The 23,592-nt window shown below is 42.0% G+C and overlaps 1 protein-coding gene across 1 annotated transcript in view; it reads left to right on the top strand.

The window, feature by feature from the left end:
• Positions 1 to 23,592, top strand: part of znf644b (zinc finger protein 644b) — a 50,377-nt gene that overhangs the window by 5,821 nt on the left and 20,964 nt on the right. The window contains exon 2 of the mRNA XM_076278422.1: positions 4,028 to 4,077. The gene's annotated coding sequence lies outside the window, so the exon portion shown is untranslated. The remainder of the gene's footprint in view (positions 1 to 4,027; positions 4,078 to 23,592) is intronic.

The raw sequence follows: 23,592 nt of genomic DNA, 5'->3' as shown, positions 1-23,592 counted from the left end.
TTTTGTCCAAACACCGCAACTTTTTCGCAAATTTGTCATCGTAGTTTCACTGTGAAATGTCACCTACCGCAACAGTCCCTCGCGCAGAATATTGAGCCAGATGGCACACTTACTTCTGCACCTTCTGCATATGACACCAAAGACTGCCCTAAGTGTTCGTTCCTCTGCAGTTTTGATGACAATAAATAGAAGGCTAACGTTAACGATCTGCTTACTTGCATCTCTCAACCTGGTGTTGCTAACCTACCTAGGCTATGAAAGTAAGTTAATTAAGGCCTACTTGTTTTACTGACATTTGAGTAGGCTATGCAACCCATTGGCAAACGTTTACCTGGATATGTGCTTTTAGCTTGTGTCATGTTTATGTCAAGCTTATGTTTGCTAGCTTGTGGGCTTAGTTTGAGTAGTGCTACCAAAATCATAAAAATTTATAAAATTGCAAGACATTTAAACCTCTTCTATGATCCAAGAATGATTTCATTCGAGTTGTTTTTTTTAACATTTATTTTAACTAATGACATAGAAGACATTCCCACTTGCATCCACATATGGTAATGCACTATGCAAAAAGTGATTTACACTCCTAGCCGAACACAGTGAGATGCAAGCCTTCCAATCCACTCAGAAATGTAATTAGGCTACTCTCACGTCCTTAAAGGGGCAGGCAGTCAATTAGACGTACACCACCAATGTAATGACATTAAACAGAAGTGTAGTCAAATAGTTTAAATCAATATGAAATTACTAGATACTTACTTGGATATTAGTAATTATGCAGGCCACAGACTATGAATTATTAAAAAGATATGAACTTAATATGAATTACAAAATATATGAATGTATTGAAACATGACATGATGCCATCTCTTTAGGTGACTGTCTTTTTTGGGCAGTTCTACTATAATGCTTTGTGAATTACCTCAGTCAAAGCATTTTCACAAATAAAGTAGGCCTACTTTGATTTTCTGTAATCCTTACTGTTTACCTTTGATTATCCTTTTTAATAAGCATCAAGATTATCAGTGTGATTTTGGTCTTACTAACCTTAATTGCCCTAAATTTAAACTATTTTTGCAATTTTCACTTCCTCCCGCAATTTCTCCACAAGAAACAGCTAAAATCACCGCAACTTCCATCCAGGCATTTTAGGTCGCAACAGTCTCAAAAAACCTCGCGAAATCCTGGTGGGATTGATTTTCTACCTATCCCTTACTGCCACTGGGAAAAAAAAAAAAAAAATCCCTACCGACCCATGGCCTCAACTGACAACCAACAGGAACCAAACCTTTTTTTTTTTTATGCCTAGGCTAGGAGTTTGACATTCTGATAACCGTTGCGTTGGTGAGCGACGCAGACACAGGAGACACAAAACTTTGAAAAGTTTACGCCGACGTAAAGGCAACTGCATTGTGTCGACGCAGAAGCATAAACTCTATTCACCAGCACATCAGTGAGGATGTTTACGTCGTATGCATCCACGCACAAATGCATGGGCGTAAAAATAGCAGTTGCTTTCAAAATAAAAGCAACATTATTGATTTGCGTGATTATGTCTATGCTAGGCTCTTGTCTCTCTGTTTTTTCACTGACCTTTCGCGGGCCGGTCAGGGAACGCCCACGGGCCGTATGTGGCCCGCGGGCCGTATGTTGCCCATGTCTGGTTTAGTGGAATACCTGTTCAATACGGTCTCATGTGCAAGCAGATTCCTTCAAATGTGCCGTTGACTATCAAAATACCGATGCGCTGTGTAAAGTTGCGCTGCTTGCTGCTAAAGGGAATGACAGATGTCATTTTCATTGGTTTAAAGGATGTTACGCTCAAAACATTTTTGAGTGTAAGAAACATAAGAACCGCCTTGTTGTGCCAGGCGTCCGACGTTTGATAACAAAACCACCCCCAATGTGGACTGGATAAACCCCTAAGCTATTCACAAGTGACCATGCGTTTTAGATCGCCGAGATGGGGCCCAAAAGTTCACAAAAAATAGTTGAGTTGACATACAACAATTTGATATTTACCATATGACTTAAGTTATTCCATGGGTGTCTGCGGTGTGTTTTCGAAAATGAAGCGTCGATTTTCACTTGTATTGAAAGTCAAAGTCTCATTAGGTTTGTCTGTGAACTCCAGTGGAATTTGGTGGCAAATTGCCTGATTAAATTTCCACCTTTAAAGTCATCTTGTGGTGTTACACGTTCCACAGCTCCACTGGGTTGTGGGCAAAGGATTGCGAGTATTGTTAAAAAGTCTATTCTCCACTTCACTCTGAAATGTGATTATTATAGAAAAGTCATTGATTGGCTGCTGTTAGTGGCGCAGTATAACACATTGAGGGGGGTGCATTGTTTTTTATCATGTTAGAGATGGGAAACAGGCTTGTGTTTGTGTGTTTAAATAAACCAGTCTTAAAGCAAAATCCACAAAGCACCAAATAGCCCTTTATGAAATGCACCGTTAAGGCTTTTTTTTTCAAGGTTCCCTTTACACTTAATTAAAATGTTACTGAACTGAGAATGTTGGCTACCTCAGCATTATTATCTCTTTTTAAATGGGTTGCATAAATCAGGTTCAAAGGACACATGATTTTCAAGACAGTCAATTTGTTAGCCATTACCTTGATGTTATGTTGAAGTACATCACATTGAATTCTGCACACATTGCCCCTCTCACACACTTGTGTGCAGACAGCACTTACAGATCTGCACCTAAATCCCTTGCAGATAGACTTCCTGGCAGAGTGATGGAATAAATCAGTCCAAGTCGCTCTCACACAAATTGATTATGTGTCAGATGACAAGGTCAGATATTGCTAACGGGGGGCTCATTGGTTCGGTGCGGCGGGTGATGGGAGAAGGGTGCCACACGCCCCAGCCTCCACGCCTGCTTCTCAGCACCACATGCAACAAATGAGGACGCAGGGGAATGAATTAATGGGACGATGCTGCCCTGAATTAGCAGCTACGCTAGAGAACATCTGTGTCGACAAGCTATTTCAGATAGCTCTTGATCTACCTGAGAACACTGAGACCCGCAGAGGAGAAAGTGGAATAGGGACATGATGATCTTCCCTCCATGTTTTTTTGCACCTCCAAAGTAATGCCAATATTTTATTTTGTGCAGTGGGTAACCACATTTTTTTGTTCATTGCAGTTAGCTATCAGGGACACACTGTAATAATCTTTCTTTCTTCCTTTCTTCGAATAAACAAGTGCATCAGCACTTATTCATTCGGGCTAAGAAAATCCAGGAACAATGTAAAAGCTGAAAAGTGTTTCCACAAGGTCAAGCGTTCATTGTGAGTGGGCACGGTTTGCAACTCTGCTGATGCTGTAGCATCATGAGGCTTAGCTGAAGGTTTACTTCTCTTTAGAGGAGCCCATTTAATCTCCTCTCTTGCCCTTGGGTTTTAGAGCATTCAGTTCACCACTGTCTGGGAATGCTCTTCATTGCAGCATTTTTTTTGCTCGGTTTGCCTAGACAAAGCATGGGAGACTTTCATGTTATTCTGAACCACTGGGCTGTATGTGGTCGCCTTGTGTCTGTTCAAGAACTGTAGGTGAAATTGCACCCATTGCATTGAACTGTCCTGCTGAAATCAAGTCGAGTCAAGTTGAGGTAATACACAGGTAATTCAGGCTATGTTTAGACGGAAACGATCTGAAGAGAAAACACAAAAGTGGCGTTGTGTTCTCACTTTTTATTCCGCTTTAAGACAGGGTTTTTTGGGGGGGAAATCTGCGTGCATATGCTTACGCAAAAGTGTGTGAAATTCGTGTGTTTTTACCCTTTAGATGGGAATGCAACGGTGGAGTGTTTTTAAGATTTCCACTCTGGAGGGTGATTTCACTTTTTAGCATTTTTAAGCCCCCAAAACGCTGTTGCCGTCTAAACGAAAGGCACATCTGATAAAATATTTTGTAGTTTTGTGTCACCTGAAGTGAAGCTGAAGTGTTGAAAACCTTTTACTTTCAGGCTTTCACTGGTCATAGAAAACAGTAATCTAAATCATAATCATTTGCCTTGCAGGAAGGATTTCAGGAGACGTCCAGGCAGGCCCGATGCTGTGGGACAGAGTGGTAGGGAAACCTTTTTGCATACCTATCCATATCCGAGTCCACATGTGACCTCTGACCTCTTGTAATGATGGGGTCCTCTCTTTTACCCACCCTTTAAAGATTAAATAATTAAATATTATATTAAATCATTGAATTTTGGAGACAAAACATGAACTAGGGGTGTGCATTAAAACTACAGTTATTGGTGAACATAATCTAATATTTAAGCATAACTTCCAACACTAGTATCCTAGAAAATATGTGACACTTTAGCAAATACTCACTTCAGTTAATGAATGGTATGCACAAATAATGAATGTTATGCACACTCAATGTTGGTATGTATTTGTGCAGTGAGTGCCCATTCCTTATAAATATTGGGTGCATGAGCGCTAGCCAATTACATAAAGCATGTAGGCCTAATAATAATTCACATGATGTATGAGATGTATATTAAATATTGTATGTCTACTCTACAGTAATGATTCTGTGTGCCTATACATACAAAACTATAAAGGCTGTATAGGTAACATGTCTGACTTGGGTAAAACCATGTAATTGTATGGGAAAACAGTAGTGTTACCTTGCATTAGCAGCTAGGTAGCAGAGACACATTTGGATGAATGATAATAAAACCATACATGATAATAGTGAAGAATTCTTCTGTGAGGTGTAATACTAATAAAATAAAATAAATAAAATCCAAACCAAATGTGAAGTTTAATGTTTTATATGAGGCTAGAGACTCTCAATAAGTTAACTTGCCCTGATAGTCTAGGATAGACAGTCATTGTGTAAAGCATATTGCACACCAAGACAACAGTTGGATGTCTGATAATGTGGGGGTGATCGAAGAGCGTCTGTGGCCCAAATCAGTATGGTTGCACACCACCGCCGACACACAGACGGACCTTTGTCGGCTTTTTTGTGCCTCTTTCTTTTCATGCCTCTGCACCGGCGATAGCTGTGGCTGGAGGCATTATGTTTTCAGGTTGTACATACCTATGTCTGTCCGTCATGATCTTGTGGACGTGATATCTGATGATCACCACAAGGCTCATACTTCAAATCTTCAAAAACGTTCAAATTTGGCAAACAGTGGCGAACGTTCATGGTGAACATGTTTTCTCAACAGTCAAATTTGAACAAGTTGGTGTAAATATTCCATTGTAACGGAAACACTTTTTCTGGCTCACCTCCAGCTCCGCTGTATGTTCGCAGAGAACTACCTCCTCAGACTGCAGTGTTTCCCAGATAATTGAATTTTGAATTTGTGGTGGTTGGTTTGCAGAATTAACTTGAACACTTTTTAACAAATTAGCACAGCTGGTTATGATGCTAACCAGATTTAAGCACAATTTAGTACAACCTGGAAAATCATTGTGTGGTGGTCAATGTTGATATTGTGGTGGACCGCCACAAATAAGTCAATGTATGGGAAACACTGGACTGTTTGCAAACAGGCAAACAGAAAACCTGTTTGCCTTGTTGCGAATTTGAACGCACCTCTGGTATGAACATCTGGTTGGATTTTATAGGTCAGATTTCACAAAGTTGACTTTATTTACATATCCCATATGCCATATAACATATCAAACCTTAAGTCATCACCTTACAAACTACCATCTAATCAGAACAAATGAAACCAGTCATGTGATTCCGCAACAACAAACCTTAAAGGGACACCAGGCAACGTTTTCGTGTTAATTAATCATCTTCGTAAGTCGGTATATGGTTAAATGACTCATTACGGGGCGAATGAAGGCTCTCTCGCCCGCCCCTACTGCCTGTAGAAAGAATATCCCACCGCCGACCGAAGCATGATCAGTTTACAGCACAGAGGCAGGCTAACGAAACGCTAGAGATTGTTGCAAACGTGTGTATAATGGCAGAGCCGGCGAAGAAGCAGCGAAAACCCTTGACGGAAGACGCAAAGAAAAGGAAAAGAGCTTCAGACCGAGCGAGGGGGAGTTTCGTAGAGAAAAAGCATCAAGCTTGTCTGGTGTCCCTTTAACCTGACCCATATATCATCAAAAACATGTCCCATATATGGGCCATATATATATATATCATTAACCGTCCATTGTATTACTCAGCTAGAAATACTCTTTCACTGAATACGCCGTGTTTCTGACTGCAAACTATTCTATGGAATCATAAATGTCTATGCTGACACCTCACAATGCAACTCTTTCAAATCTATCAGGGCTCCAGACTAACTTTTTGCACTGGTTGCACTGGTGCGCCTAACTAGGCAACGATAAACTTGATCATCATCTCGGGCTCGTCTGATCGGTTTGCTGCTGCCAGCCGCCGAAAGGCAGTGGGGAGAGGGGACATTAATCTCGGCCTATGTGACCACACTGTAATGCACATATACAACTACATCCACACTGTTTATCTGACGGGTCACTGACCTCTCTCTCTTTCTCTCTCTCTCTCTCTCTCTCTCTCTCTCTGCAGCACACCTATTTTCAAATTTACACACAGGCACTGGGCCACGGCCAATCAGAGGGGAGGTCCCGCCCTTCTCTATCTGTGATTTGTTTAAACCACGATATTGGCCAAATATGTGTCTGTTATTGAACCAAAGGTAGAGAGTTTCAATGTGCGCCTAACTTTTTTTCTTAGGTGCACCAGCACAAAAGTTAGGTGCACCCAAATTTTCAACCACATCGCATTTAACACCGCAGCAGGTTCCCTTTTCTCCCTTTATTACTGTCCTATATAGGTTGTCCTATGACTTATGATTTACAATACAAGAAAAGTAACTTAATGAAGTGTTGGTGCTTTAAGTGCTTCACTGAGCTGAAATGTAAATTTAAAACATCTCAAGATGAATTAAATAAAAATAACAGTGAGTAAATTAACAGTGCATGTCTTTTAAGGGCTTCAAATCTCATGGCTCAATGTCTTACATACTATCCTTCATGATCTTTAGGCCTTGGCTAAACCAGCTTGCCATGCTAGCATCTTCCATAGAAATGTATTTGAGCACAATTTAAAGAGATGTTCCAAGTAGCCTGGGGGATTTTTATGTGATTTTGCAATGATGATTGCAATAATCATTTGACAGCCCCACAATGCAATTTACTTTTTAATTTTAGTATTTTTAATTTTTCAATAAGAACATCACTATGGTTAATGCAGTAACGAAATGGTAGGCCTATTATTATAGGCTATTGCAATGACTTGCCATGCTCGATCTAAATGTGTCCATTCGATTCACCGTACACAATGACCACAGTTATACATGCAGGGAATATTCGGGCTTTAAATGTAGCAGCGATATTCGGTTTGCGCCAAATACCGGATTGAATTGATTGATGCCATCAGAATGAGTTTACACAACTCGCGCGCAAAACGAATATTGCTGTTGAAAACCGGGTTACTCCCTGCATGTAACTGCGGTCAATGACGCACTCCTTTTCGGCGATATCTGTATTTCTCGTTCGGGAAGGCCTTGTATGCATTGTTCGCAATTTTAAGACGTCTTTTCATCTGCAATGACTCCTATAAATTTGGCGCAAGTGGCATTCCTGTACGTCGGGTTTACGTGCAAACTATTTTTCTGATGAATAATTATTTCGGACTGAACTTGGTGAAGGGAAGTTTCACTAGGCCTATCGTAGGCAACGATAAACTTGATCATCATCTCGGGCTCGTCTGATCGGTTTGCTGCTGCCAGCCGCCGAAAGGCAGTGGGGAGAGGGGACATTTATCTCGGCCTATGTGACCACACTGTAATGCACATATACAACTACATCCACACTGTTTATCTGACGGGTCACTGACCTCTCTCTCTTTCGCTCTCTCTCTCTCTCTCTCTCTCTGCAGCACACACATTTTCAAATTTACACACAGGCACTGGGCCACGGCCAATCAGAGGGGAGGTCCCGCCCTTCTCTATCTGTGATTTGTTTAAACCACGATATTGGCCAAATATGTGTCTGTTATTGAACCAAAGGTAGAGAGTTTCAATGCGGACACGTTTTCCTCTCTCGAATAGCTGATCGCACCGGTGCGACCTCCGATTTTTTTTAGTCGCACTTTTGAAAAATTAGGTCGCATATGCGACCAAATTGGTCGCACTCTGGAGCCCTGTCTATAATCATATAATACATATAATGTATTGCATGCCTCGCCACCTGTATGTTGACCAAAAATTCACAACTGTGTGGACAGGGCTATAGTGGAGGCTAAATTCACGCAAATGCGCAGCTTATATAGCGATTTACGCAGTTTATATAGCGTTTATGCACCTCTAAATAGTATTTGTGCATCTCAATACACTTTACGTACCAAATGCAACTTTAACATTCAAGACAAGCTAGTACAACAAAAATCCTGCTGCATGATCCACATTAACATTATGTGCACTGTGACACAAGTGTCGTATCTTGCAGCAGCACACAACAGAACTGAATTGGGCTTGCTAGGCAACTGTCTGAGGTTGATCAGCGTTCCGTGTCTGGATTCATTAATACTACAATTTCATATACTGGTATGTGAAAAAGCAAGGCCTTTCCTGCAGATGCCAGCAAAAGATAGTGCCTCCAATTATTGTGTGGCGGTCAGTGTTGATCTTATGGCGGCCCACCAAAGATTAGTCTTTGGGAACACTGAAACCACATTGGTTGTTAGCCTACCTTTGCTGTACATAAATTTGCATATTCTTCTGACTGCAAGAATGTTTGCAGGTGTTGCTGCTACCGTTTACCACAGTCACGGTCGACTTTGAAACACGGGTCATCCCTCTCGTCGCTGATTGGCCCGCCCTCCCTGGTGTCTGAGGGAAACGGTAGTGTTATCATTATCATATGCCAGACTAGTGTCTCACTGAAATGAGATTCTAGGTAGGTGTGGCCAGGCTATTGGGAACCTCATTAGGGTTCTAAAAGAGCCACTAAAATTATTCAAAACGTGTGTCCAGAACAATGCAAAAATGGTTTACTTAACAGAAAATCAACTTCCTGCCATTGTTCTCTTAGTTCCCTGACCTGAACTCTACAGAAAACTAGTGGGATGAGAACATATCAGGGGACCTAGGAATCTGGAGGATCCAGAGATATTCTGTAAAGAGGAATGCTCTCAAATCCTCTGCTTTGCATTATCCAGTTTTATGACATATTATAGGGGAAGACTTAAGGTTTTTTATTTTTTTTTTATTTAAAAAAGACTGAAATACAGAGATGCAAATAACTGAGGCATATGTGTTTTGTTAAAAATATTTATGTATTTGAATTTATCAGAATACATTTGCTTCCTTCAAAGGTTTTTCTATATAATTTGTATAACTCTTTTTACTCTTGGTACTAATCTGGGCTTTGAACCAGAATTGTTTCCCAATTGGTTCAGTATTTTAAACGTTTCCGGTTTTTGGTTCAACCCTAAAATTGACGTTCCTGAACGTTTCGGTTAGAACAAAAAAATAAAGTTCCCAAACCGGTTAATAATGTTCCATGTCAGCTGTGGGACATACAAATAAGTAGGCTGATCATTAGGACTTCAAAATGATATTGTTAGTCTACATAGTCTCTATCCTGTCATCAAACATTAAAAAAGGCTACATTATGTAAGCGGCATAACTGTAACTCTGACGTGCCTACATTTTTTTCACTATTATACATGAATTAAGACAAGGAACATTTCTGCCATGTTGTTTATTGGCAAACAACTGAACACGTCCATTATACTTCTTACATAGCTCAATTGGTGTAAATGACAAATAGGGCAGGCTAGCTACATAGCTGTCATTAGAACTTCAATCGACCAAACCTGGTCAGGGCCCAGTCAGTGCATTTGTTTCTCTTATGTCATCAAACAATACAAAACCACAAAGCATTACAGAAGCATCACTGTCCTACATCCATTCAAAAGCCTATGCAACTCACATAACTAAATCTGCAAATAACTGGAATATGGTAGGCTACATAGCTGCCATTGTGAACATCAATTGGCCAAACCTGGTCAGGGCCCAATCAGTGCATTTTTGTCTCTCTTATGTCATCAGACAATACAAAACCACAATGGTGTGTACATCGCTGCCATTGTGAATATTAAACTTATAAACAAATGCCCAAAACCTTGTCAGGCCCCAGAGGGAAATGAAAAAAGATTCTGCCTGTACAGCTGGCGGCAAGCTTCTCTGTTACATTTCTCCTGATCGGAAGTGAACCTCACCAAGTAATATTGCACAGAAATCTTGTCAAAGAACGAAAAAAATAACGGTACTAACGGTTACCATTATTTTAGATAGATAGATAGATAGATAGATACTTTATTGAAAAGTTTCATTTTAATTTTTGTGTGTGATGTCTGTATGCTACTGAGACCCTTGGTCTCAGTAGCATACAGACATCACACACAACATGCACTTACAGCAGCAATGGTAAACATAAGTATAAGTATAAACATATAACTAAACTCCACTGTACAATAAAGACAGTAGAAGATAAGAAAGATAAGAAAACTAACAAAACTAAATACTAAATACACTATATAAATTAAATTAAGAAAGTCCAATGTGCTTGAGGGTGATCAAGCATAAGACGCTTGTAGTGACAGGGCCGGGACTGGTAAGGTGCTAAAGGGAGTGAGTGTCATCAGGGCCGTTTCAAGGAATTTGGGGGCCCCAAGCAAAATGGACATGGAGGCCCCCCCCCCACCACCACCACCACCGCACGCAAAGCCTACAGGAACCACCGCATAGCCATACAGTTTAAGTTCACCCACAGTTTATATAAATACAAAATTTTGACAGTGCAATACTGCATTTGTATATATATATATATATATACTGTGCATTAGTTTTGAACATTTGAACATTTGCAAAAACACCACCGTACCATAAAATCCAATATAAATGTAAAAAAGTGCACAATAACTAAATCCAACATACTTAAACACACACACACACACTCACATTAACATTTTTCAGTTCTCACAAAGTGAGAAAATAAAACACTGCCATCTTATGCAGAAAAAGGATGCATTGTTCAAACTATAAAGAGTGCAGGTTGTATAGCAATTTGAAAATCCAACATAAATACAAGTACACACACACACACACACATACACACACACACACATAAGATTAACCTTTCAGGCCATCTTCATCAGTGGAGGTATCCTTAGGAAGAGCCTGAGGGCTGAGAAATTTAAGCAAAGCACCTTGAGGGAGAAAGAAAAGATATGTTAGAATTTCCATATTTTGATATTTAGAAGGGATGCAGCTGCTTTCACAACTACCAATGCTTACTGTAAAAACATCCCAAGCTAATGTTATACATTGACCTAGGCCTACTTGTAGCTTAACATAGCATTTAAAGGAACCATATGTAAGATTGTGGCCAAAACTGGTACTGCAATCACTTTCAAAATACTGAAGAGCGGTGTATCCCCTCCCCCTCCCTCCTGACTCGAGGTTGCCAACGCGGATGGCGAAACACTACTGACTTCGTGATTATTAGATAGGTGGAGGGTGGCGCATCAGGCCAAAACACAACATGACCTGACAAAACACAACATCAACAACACTTGAGGGCTGCAACTTCACTTTTTAAATGGCAATATCCTGGCTGGACTACTGTTGTCAGTGATATAAGTATTTGGAATGAACATGATTTCTTAATGTCTAGTGACATATCAGGGCCATTTTATGATTAATTGAAATATTTTTCTTACATACGGTTCCTTTAAGCATTCTGCTGTTTGATAATTAGACAAACGCATCTGATGCTTTAAAGACAGTAAACAGCTGGCGTGCATGAATACTACTAGACATGAATGTTCCAGTCTGCTTTGATGCACGCAATTTATCGTGTGGTTTTCCTAACCCCCATTTGGTAAATAGATTATCACGGTCGAATAGTTAGTATAGCAGAGAAGCTATGCCACTTTCATCAAAACCTATTACAAAGATAGCAATGTTATGTCATTATATACGATAAACAGTGATTCTGGAACAGATCTGCGTCTTCCTTATCCTGTTAATAAACATATTACAGTATGTAACCATATTCCGTCCGTTCGAAAAAAAGTTGCGCTAACTGTTCTAGTTTGTTACAAGCAGCATGGGCGTCAGGCAGGTAGTTAACATAAACATTTTTTGCTAGGCTAGCCTTCCTGCTGCGACATTACACCATTTGTACAAGACAAGTAGAGCTATTTTATCCAGTGTAATTTATCACTTACCACTATCTTGTTTTTTCTTGTCATCCCTTCCTTTCTCTTCTGGCTTCCGGACGCATAACTCCGCTTCATCATGACTGCCTGTTTTATATTTTCGCGGCAGCAGCAGAGACCACAAACCTGGCTGACTGGCTGCTGTCAGCGACTACTGAGAGGGGCCCCCTTGAGGGGGATCCCGGTATTGCTGGTAACAGTGTCGTTGCACTTTACTGCATTGATTATCAAAGGGGCGCTCACAGTTTGTCGTTGCATTTTATTTTTAACCAGTCGTTGTCTTGGGGCCCCTGGCCAGCTCGGGGCCCCAAGCAATTGCTTGGTTTGCTTGCCTTCTAGCGACGGGCCTGAGTGTCATGGTGAAGGTGCAAAAAGTAGTCCAACATTAGTCCAACAGTGCAACAGTGCAAGAGTAAGGTCTAGAGACCAGCATAAATAATATGGACAAATAGGAGAGTAAAGTATAATGTAGACAAGGTAAAATAAAAAAACTATTTCAGTGCAAGAACAGGTTGAGGTAATAGGATTCATTCATTCATTCATTCAGTATTGTAGCAGAAGCCTGACCGCAGCCATTGATCATTGAAAAACAGTGTAGCAGTAAAACAGTAGTGAAAACATTAGGCTGTGTGCATTAGTAAAAACAGTAGTAAAACAGTAGTAAAGCAGTGGTGGGCAGTCAGTACTCAGACATGGAGAGAGTGGAGAGGCAGACAGACTAAGCAGAGAAGTCTATCTCTCCTCTTCCCTTTAGTGAGGCATTGAACAGTTCAATGGCCCTAGAAATGACTTCCTCAGCCTTTCAGTTGTGCATGGCAGTGAGCGAAGTCTCCAGCTGATCAAGCTCTTTTGGTTTTTGATAGTGCTGTAGAGCAGATGACATTCATTGTCCAAGATATTGATCAGTTTGTTTAGGGTCCTTTTGTCAGATATTGAAGTGATGCACTCCAGTTCAGCTCCCACTACAGAGCCAGCCTTCCTTACCAGCCTGTCAAGTCGCCCAGCATCCTTCTTCTTTGTGCTTCCTCCCCAGCATACCACTGCATAGAAGAGGGCGCTGGCCACAACAGACTGATAGAACATCCTGAGGAGCTTGCTGCACACATTGAAGGACTGCAGCCTCCTCCGGAAGTACAGCCTGTTCTGTCCTTTCTTGTAGAGTGCATCAGTGTTGGCTGACCAGTCCAGTTTATTGTCCAGGTGGAGACCCAGATACTTGTAGGTGCTTACCACCTCCACATTGACCCCATCAATGGAGACTGGTAGCAGAGCGGGCTTAGACCTGCGGAAATCCACCACCATCTCCTTGGTCTTTGAAGTGTTTAGTTGAAGGTGATTGAGTTTGCACCACTGCACAAAGTCCTCCACCAGGCTCCTGTACTCCTCCTCTTGCTCGTCCCTGATACACCCCACAATTGCAGTATCATCAGAAAACGTATGCATGTGGCATGACTCGGTGTTGTAGCAGAAGTCAGATGTGTACAGGGTGAACAGGACTGGAGAGAGCACAGTTCCCTGTGGCGCTCCGGTGCTGCTGATCACAGTGTCAGAGAGGCAGTTCTTCAGTCTGACGAACTGTGGTCGCTCGGTCAGGTAATCTGTAATCCAGGTTACCAGGTGAGCGTCCACACCCATCTGCAAGAGCTTGTCTCCCAGTCTGAGGGGTTGGATGGTGTTAAAAGCACTTGAGAAGTCAAAGAACATGATTCTCACAGCACTTTTCCCCTTGTCTAGGTGAGAATGTGTCCTGTGTAAAAGATCATTTTTCGATGATAATTAATCGTCCACGCCCACTTTCTCCTGGGGTCTAGGGTCTAGTGCATGGCGTACCTGGGGTCTGAGCATAGATAACTGGTTCTGTTCTGGAACATAAAAAAATTAAAGTTTCTAGATTCGTTTCTGTTTCTAGCAAAACATCAAAACTTTCTGGTTTTTGTTTTCGTTCCGTGAACTGGTTCAAGCCTTGATACTAATATTATAGAAACATTGTAAAGTTATTGAATAACATTGAGAAAGTTGTGAGATTAGCTTGTGAATCTATGGGAGCCAGTGTGAAACATTGGTGGGAAAAAAGTTGTACCACTTTCCAGATAATGTGTTTTCTACTTTCTGTAACCTTATGGTTAGCTACAAATAACCAAATAGCCTTTTGTGTCAGATATTAATATCAATAATGGTTTAGATAAACACAAGCTAAAGAACAAGCAGATATATCCATACAGATGGTATTGTATTTTTAGATAAACTCTCTCATACAAATAAAAATCTGATTCACACTAGCATCGTTTACATGGACACTTTTTAAATCTGATTACAAACGGAGTAATGGCTCAATCGGAATAGAAATACCTCATGTAAACACCTCAACCGATTGGATTCAACCCGATCTGACTTAAATTTCCAATCGGATCGAGAGAGGTGGTGTACTCCGTTCTGATAATCCGATCGACTGAAAAATCCACTCATGTAAACAGGTACTCCGATTGTTGGAGTACATTTCTTCTTTCTGCGCTAGTGTTCCCTATGTGGTAATGATGCACAGTGACGTAAATAGCATTCATGTAAATGGTTCGATTGAAATCTTTAATCATTTAATCATCATCAGATTCATTTCAATCTGATTGGAAAAAAAAAGGTCTGTAAATGTGGCTAGTGATTCAGTAGCTGCAGCTGTAACCTATACAGAAACTAGTTCTGTCGTAGACTGTTTGCCATATAAGAGCTTCAGGATCTTTGTGAAGCTTTGGGAAGAACTGTTGCACTGAGAAGAGCGTCAGCTCTGATGAATTCCTCAGAACAGAGCACAGAGCTTGTTGACACTGCTGTTGTCTCTGTCTCTCTGTCTGTCTCCACCCTTGGATGTGACAGCATGGGAGTGCACACATCTTGTAGTAGACACTCAGCATTTCTCCCCTCATACCTTCAGCTGTGCTTTCGGGGTGTGTGAGCGAGCGGCCTGTCACAAGCCTCGCCGTGTCTTTTGTGTGTGTGTGTGTGTGTGTCTGTGTGTATGTCCGCAGGAGCGCAGGGGACATGAGAGCGCATAGGCGCCGGCAACCTTCACGCTGCTCTAATTTCTACAAAATGGGCCAGAATATTAAATGTGCCTGAGCTGAGGCGAAGTGAGGTGCAGCGGAGTCATCAGAATAACACAGCGCAGTGCACCCCCATGCCGGGTTGGTTGGACGTGGGAGACAGAACATTTTGTGGTCAGAATCAGTCCTCTGTCTATAGTACCGAATAGGTAGCAAATGTCCCCAGGTGTACAGTATGAACTGCTCGCTTTCTACCTCACTCGTGAAATGGGGGGCATTTGTTCTATCTAAAACGCAGGATGTAACTAGACTAGTTTAAACTAGTAATGCTGCATTCATTGTAGCCCTCAAAACAGCAGCATTCAGAGTTATTAACACTGTGCAGTTTAGTAAGAAAAAGAAAAAAAAAGTCAGAAAACTAAATATTTTTGCAATAATGATTAAGGCTGTGTCTGGAAGACTAGTAGCTTGAGTAGTTTCCAACTATTACGCATCATTTTATGAATCATGATTTAAAAATGTATATTTTCTTGATACTTTACGACTCCAAACGTGTAAACAAATATAGTATCAGGTCTGGTACATGCACATATGAATCGTAGAATAGACGGCAATACAAAAATACTGTATTCTCGCTATGGCTTTAGAATTACATTATTATTATAATATCCAGAAACTGTATCATGTTATGACAAAAAGAACTGTTGACCGCACCTTTACTGTTGCTATTAAGCAGAAGAGATCTCTTTATAGTATGACGCGACGTAGTTAATTACTCACAGTAGTGTGCCGACAGAGTCCCCAATTCCCCAAAACTCATTACCACTCATTAATCTCCTCTTGCATTAGGCTCCTCATTAAGTCGTTAAATCTGTAATAAGTGGCCTCACCTGCCTCTCCCAGGTGCGAAACAGACATTGGCTGGGGCTGTAACTTTTCGGCACCTGTGTAAGCAGGTGACAGTTTACCCTCCCCCTACCCCGCTCACTGTAAGTAAGGTTGCTAATGGCAAGCGTCAGTTCAAGGGTAGGAACCACCACTTTGCCTCTTTCACCTTTTGTTGAGGACCAGAACACCGTTGTATATGGCATATGCCACTAGGGGGCAGAATCTGACTGCTGATGCCTATGACCCTTACGGTGAGTCCTCGTCAGTGAAAATGCAACAGTGCCACTCGTGGTACATTATGATGGATTTTTTTTTACTGGAAATGCAGGTAAATAAATGATAAAAAGGGGCAGTTTTGATTATAATTAAATTGTCTTTGGAGTTCTGAAAATGGTTCATGAGTTAGACGTGTCCCATAGTGTACTTAATTGAGGTCGGTCTATCACAGATGTCTGAATAAAAGTGAATAGGGTGCTAAAGTGATAAGGCTATAAGGTTAAACAATAGGGAAGGTGAACTGCAATTATGTATAAATTGCTGTAAGCTATTTGTTTCAGTGTTGGTTACCCCCCCCTCTCCAGCAGTCACTGCATTGTCTGAATATGAATGTGTGTGTCTGTACCTGTGTTGTCTGACAGGAATGCCAAAGCCGTAGCATTCTAATTAAAATCTGACCAAAAAAGGAAAAAAAAACTACAGAGTCAGAGAAGACATGTTTGTAAAGCGTGTACAAGCAGTGATTCCTCAGGAATCGATGCGACCAAGGCTGCGGGAATGTTCTATTGACGTGCCGAGCGTTTGCTCGCTGAGCTCCAATTAACCAAAATTAAATCCACTCTTCCCAGGCACTGAAAAGGGTAAAGGCAAAAAGTTAGCCACAAAATTGTCTGTGAGGCTACAGAGCCATCCCCCCATCCTTCAGTCATCCCCTCTCCATCTCTCTCCGTCTCTTTCTACTTTTGCGATATCCATCAAGGTAACGGTTTGGACGGCACTGTCCTCATTAAATCTCCCTTTTATTCCCTGCGCCGGATGTGATATTTGAGAGATTTGAGCCGGGGTTGCGCAGGTGATGTACAATTATGCTGATTCGGCGCAGTCGGAGTGCCGTGCCGTGTGAAATTTGGCATTCTCAGATGAGTACCGGCGCTGTAGCTGGTTACACAATCATTAACCTCCGGCCCATTCTCTCTCTCTATCTCTCCCTCTCTCCGTCTCTCTCTCTGTCTCCTAGCTGTCTCCTGCATACAGATCCTCCAATCCCCCCAGTACTCAGCGTACGTTGCATACATTCTGATGGATGACCTTCAGAAGCATAGATTATTGGTCTTTTCCAACCCCTTTTTGCTCTGCTTTCACAAGCTTGGACAGGCATATATAATGAGAGAATATAAAGTATATATGCTGTTGATTGTTTGACTTAAGCGTGTAATTGATTTCATTCTTATACCATCAGCATGAAATAACAATATATAAGACCTCCTTTTCTATAGACAAATAAGCCTTGAAGTGTGGGCTCTGTGTTCAGGCCTTTTCCTTCATGCATATCCCAACCCTCAGTACAGTGAGTGCAGAACTAGAAGCGCCAGTGTCCATTAGTCACAAGGTGGTACTGATAGTTGATTCTGTCTTCTCTCTCTTTCTCTCCCTTTTTACCACTTTCTTTTGCTCTCACTACTCCTCTATCAATCTATCACAGTCTGAAAACCTGCCCCGATTGTTGATCTCTCAGCACTGTACTGCTCCCATGCTTAAGCCTTCAATCCTTGGCCACATAGAGCACATACCGATAATCAGCTTTGATTTGGGCCTGGTTGAAAACCTACAGCGCAGTTGCTAAAACGAGACTATCAATGCCACGGATGGCAGTTCGATTCATGCTGGGAGCATGCATGTGGCGGAGGGTGGGTGTATTGCTGTACTCTTGAGGTCCTCTGGACAACTGTCTGTTCAAATACAGGTGTATCACATTTTAAGAAGGAGCTCGGCTTGTTTCAGAGGTTACCGTTCCTCTTGAACCTGTGAGCTGAATTTTTATGCCTCTTGTCAAATTTGGCTGTGTGTAGCCTGCAGCACTACAGGGGTTTGTAAAGACGCTGTAGAAAGTGAGTCTAACCATTGAAACACCATACCTATTGAAGAATATTCTTTGAGAGGAAACTAACTGCGATGGTCCCAAATATGGGGTCTCAAGCTACAATGCATGATAGCTAGATTGTCTTTTTAAAAGTGCCAGGTATATCATCTTTACAGTTTTTTTTTTAACCATTATAATAAATGTTTCTACCCACAATGCCTCCCACACAAAACAGAAAACATCACGTACAGTAACACAATCAACAAAGTGGTGTTGTCTGTGTTTATTAAATTGTTTAATTGATCAGATTTCTGCATTAAATAATACACACCTGATTGTGGTGACACTGTATGGCATTTTTGGATTCTGCTTCCCTTCTGCAGACATGTGGAATATGGAATGCACAAAATTGTGTGAGTGTGCTAGAAGCCTATTTGCTAAGAAGTAACACTGTAATGTGCATTGATAGCAGTCTTGCATATTTAGAACTACTACCCCCCAACTACCCCGCCCCCCAACACCATATATTAGCAGAGAACATGACACATTACACCGACTGTAAGGTAGATAGTTCAAGTAGAAGTAATGTGCATAGGATAATCCATATGTTTGCTCCCTTGGAAGTAAGCCCATGATTTTTGTGTTATTAGCACCTTCAGTGTATAAATTGATTTGCAATATTCAGACTACATCAACAAACACATAGTTACATATTATCAAGGTATACAAGGGACATAAAAGTTGTGGTTTGTAACGTCCAAAGTGGGAAATTATTGCTTTCTAGGCAAGATGTAGAGCTTGTTTTAACATTCCAGGTTAAGGTTAGGGACCAGGAATATTTAAAAAACAGGAGCAGTTAATATTTTCCCATTGGTTTTCCTTGTCCTACCCTGGTTATAGGCACTAATCACTGATATCTGTGTTGATGTTCTCAACCTCTGCTCTATAGTTCTTCTGTCCAACCCGTCTTGTCTTTGGTCCCACAGCATCAACATGATCTCTTTTCCCAGTAGAATAGGAGGGGTTGAGTCATGTAACTATCAAACCATGCAATTCCAAGCAGCTTTAATTTGCTCACTGTTTCTGTAATCTAATGACTGGCTGTCTTTTGAACCATTCTAGTCCTTCCATCACTCTTCAACTGCGGATTGAAAGTGGACTGAGGCTGGAAAACCGAGGGTGATGATGGTGGTGGTGTGGAGGGGAGAGGGAGGCCTCCAAACCCCCCTCCCCTTCCCCGTCACCAAAACTCCGCCATTGATACAATTACATCAGTTTGAGTGAAGAGCGAGATAAGAGAGATGGAAAGCTAGAGCACAGACATAGACAGAAGACAGACAGAGAGAGAGATGATCTCTTCCCCCTCCTCTCCTCCTCTCTCCCTTCCCTTTTCTTCCTCTTTTGTATACATTTACCATTACACTCATTAGCTTCCCATTGCCTCCCAGCAAGCAGCTTTTCCACATCCCCTCAGGGTCCCTGGGGAGGCAATTTGCATCTCTCTGTGGAATCCCTGGCAGGCCGCTGAGGTAACAATCAAACCCCCCCCCCCCCCACCAACACACACACACACACACACACACACACACCGTCCCTCCCCAGCACCAGTCCCTCCCCAGTCCCCTCTGACATGCCCCCCCCCCCCCGACACCAGTCCCTCCTTTATCTCTTTGATATGTTTGGGGGCCAAGGCTGATTGAGTGGCTCTTGGATGTTAATGACTGACAATGAGCCTGGGTCCACCTCTTCATTTAGGGCTGAATTGATGTCATTGACAGTGGCATTGAATACTGATTTCCACACTCTCCTCCCTCTCGCTCTCCCTCCCTCGCGCCTTTTCCCTCCCTCATGCCTGTGGCGTGTTTCTGAAGCTGGGCTGGACTCGAGGGTGCTCGGGGGGACACCGGTCCTCCAGGGAAGGTTGGCCTCTTTAAGATCACCACGGCCTGGTGTCTGGTGAGGAAGGTCAGGCGTGCCATTTGATTGGAGATTTGATCCTGTCTGATTTTGCTGCGAGACATGGCCTCCGACCGTCAGGAACAGAGATGGGGCATATTAGGAGATAGTTTAGGCCAAGAATATGTCTTTTCTATTTGAATGCCGTGGTCTGTGAGAATGGATTTGCGTTTTTAAAAATGTGGGCAGACAGTTTTGTTCCATGTATGGCTTAATCTGTATCGTGCATATTCTGGTAGTGTGGGGAAGGTTTTTTTTGTGGCTTTGTGGGTGCCCTCATGTAGTTTTGAAATGTTCCTCCTTGTAAAACGTTAAACACTAAAGCCCATTGGCCAAAATGTTTTGTGTTATATGGGCAAACTCAACAAGTTTGTTTGTTATTGTGACTGCTTTTTTGTTTGTTGGTTGTATCTGTATTAGAGTCTCCTCTCAGTCTGCGCATACCACCTAACTTTACAAGGGCGCAATAGAACATTTTGTAGCAGTATGGCAACCAGGCAACCCCGACATTAGTTACTTTTTATTTCCTCTAAAGGTTTTTGTAATCCATTGACAAGTGCGCATACTGTACTTTTCCCTTTTAAAAGCAATATATTCATGTCTGGATGCATAAATCTGCAATTTTGAAACTTTTGACGATATCCTGTCCTCAAGAATTGTTATAGCCATTAAGTGAGGCCACAATTTCGCTCCCCTCCCTCTCCGCCTCCTCTCTTCTCTTTATCTCCCTCTCTTTCTGTCTGTCTTTCTCTCGTTCTCGTGCCAAGAGCACGCTCGCCCTTCACATTATGCCTTGTAAAGAAAAGGCAATCGTCGATGTTTCATCTTGATATGTGCGGTGCCTGACACTCCTCTAAATTTAAGCGCACTGATGTCTGCAGCAGACTGGATCCCGTCCTCAATTTGGAGAGGAGGTTTGACACGGCTGCCTTTCATCTGCGGGGGGTCACGTGTCTACTGCAAAGCGGCAGCGACAAAGATAGTTTTTTTTTTTTTTTGTTGCTGTTTCTCTTCTACTCCCCCCCCCAATTCCACCCCCCATGACACCCTGCCTCCTTGCAACTCAACCTGAGACAGATGCATCTCCTCACGCATCCCGATCACAGAGCTTTCTTGTAGCCCATGCAGCCCCCATCGTATTTATACAAACTCTGGTTATCATCGCATTTAATAAAAAGCAGCATCGAGGCCCTACAACTTCATAAAAAAAAGTCTGCGCCACAGAGGAAACCATGCTCCATATTTCCATGTTTTTCTTTGAACAGATGAACTGAGATATTTTTTTTCTCTCCTCTGGTCCCCCATTCTCTTCGATGCAATAACGCATGCAAATTTTTCTTTCCACTTTCCACACAAAACCTGGAAGAACACAATTAATGTAAATTTTCCTCACCGGGTTTTTAATAAATGCACAGTTAAGTTTCCATAGTAAGTGGGTCGATAAACTCGACAGCCTTTGTAACTTCTGTGTTTTTTTCCCTCTCTCTCTCTCTCCTCCTGTGCGGGTTCTTCTTATTCCTTCACCCCCCTTCTTTTTTCTAAAGGCAGATCCTAAGACATGAACTCTGTATGTCTGACTCCTCATGCTGCAGAAGGCTGGTGTTTATCAGGCGGACGCTCCGCTCACTAGGGGAGACTCTCTGGGGCTTACCGGCCTCCACATTGTGAGAGCGTTCTCATTAAAAGCGTCACATGCCTGAGAAATTTCAGACCTGCTGTTTTTTTTTCTTTCCTCCACTCCCCTCTTTGTATCTTTCTCTCTCTATATATATATATATAAAAGATGGAGCAAGAAGGAGAGAGAGAGAAGTTTAAAACTAACAAAGCCCCTGGAAATCCCCATCAGACAACCCTCCCCTAATCCGTTTAATTTTGAAAGGTATTGTTTAAAGCTTCAAAGTTTATATCGTTTAATCCTCCCTCCTCACCCCCCCCCCCCCCCACCCCTCCATCAACACTACAGGCCAGCAAATGAGGCCGTGTCAGCAGCTTGAACAGAGCTAATCTGCTCCGCACAACAGAAAATCCTCCTTCAAGACAAGGTTGCGCGGGTTTTCCTGTGAACTCAGACCGTTTGATGTTCCCCTACCTGCTATTGAACATGACTCCCGCCTTAACCCAACTGTCACTCCTGTGCTGTCCCCTTTTATCACACCCCTGAGTGCTCCCAGTCACCCCCCCATCCCCTTTACCCAGCCAACCCCTTCTGCTATCCACCAAACTTCCTCCTGCTCTGCGCTCTAACAGTGCTGGCCCCAGAGTGCAGCCATTTTAGGTGATCGCCCATCTATCTTTTTGGAGGTGTGTGTGTGTGTGTGTATTTGAATGAGGGGCGATGTGTTGGGTATGAGGAGTTAACCTTTCCGAGGATAAATGTGCTGGATGTGATTAGGATTTGGGTTCATCTTGATGAGGAGAGGGTAGGCAGGAAGTGTCTCTCTGGCTCTCTTTTCAACCTGAAAGCTTCTCACTACCTCATGGGCTTAATTGATTGGAGTTTGGGTTTTGGTCTTGGCGTTGCAGTGTGTTTGCATCATGGCAGTTCTCACTGGTCGGCCTCAGGAGAGCAGTCTTCCATTTTAAAAGAGTCATTTAGTTGTTGTTCATACCCCTGTCAGAAAGATACACGGTAAATCCAGAGTAATATCCTATGCAGGAAATGAACATCATCTCACACTGAAACTAGATACATAGGTAGTCATCGACTTTTTACAGTAAAATATTCAACATCTGCGGAAGAGAGCAGTGCTGAGCCTTTGAAAACAGTCCAGCTCTCAAGTCATTCCAGCAGAATCAAACATCTTTTCAGACTTTCTCCTGGAAATATGAGCTCTGCAAGAGCAAGAGTTATGAGACTCTTAAAGCCAGTTTCCAAGAAATAATCTTAGTCTCTGACCTATTTATCCATAGCATCCTCCAGACATCCAGGGGTACAATATGACATGGAGTTTTTGTTGACAGAATTGTTGAAAGCAGGTGTTTTACACACAGTAGTAGGACAAAATAGTCTACCTCATGTGGTGGACATTTTAGAACATTAGACAGTGCTTCTAATGATCAAGAGGGATCTGAAAACAGTGCGGCATTCAAAGTGTTAACCAGGGAAAATAACACATGCAATTCATGCAAGTTATTAAAGATTAGAAATGGTTTGACTAATAAAAGCCAGCTGAAAAAAGTTGGATTTGATCACAGAGTTTGTTTATTGTATAGTGCTGTGTGTTCTTGCCAACCCATGCAATGTGTTTAATCTGTCCACAAACCATTTTACCAGTAGCATTGTGGTGTGTTAAGGTTCTCTTGAGCAAATTTCTGGCACACATCAATGTTTTTTGGAGAGCACTGCTTCCACTGTGGTGTCCTGCTGTGGACACCATGTTTGTTCAATGTTTT

Source organism: Alosa pseudoharengus, unplaced genomic scaffold (genome assembly GCF_046254945.1).
Source record: "Alosa pseudoharengus isolate Yale_2024_CS ecotype anadromous, Long Island Sound unplaced genomic scaffold, YU_APseudo_1.1 YU_APseudo_1.1_scf_11, whole genome shotgun sequence".
In the NCBI taxonomy this organism is placed as follows: Eukaryota; Metazoa; Chordata; class Actinopteri; order Clupeiformes; family Clupeidae; genus Alosa; species Alosa pseudoharengus.
Note: the sequence above shows the minus strand (reverse complement) of the source record. Positions and strands in the feature narration are given on the sequence as shown.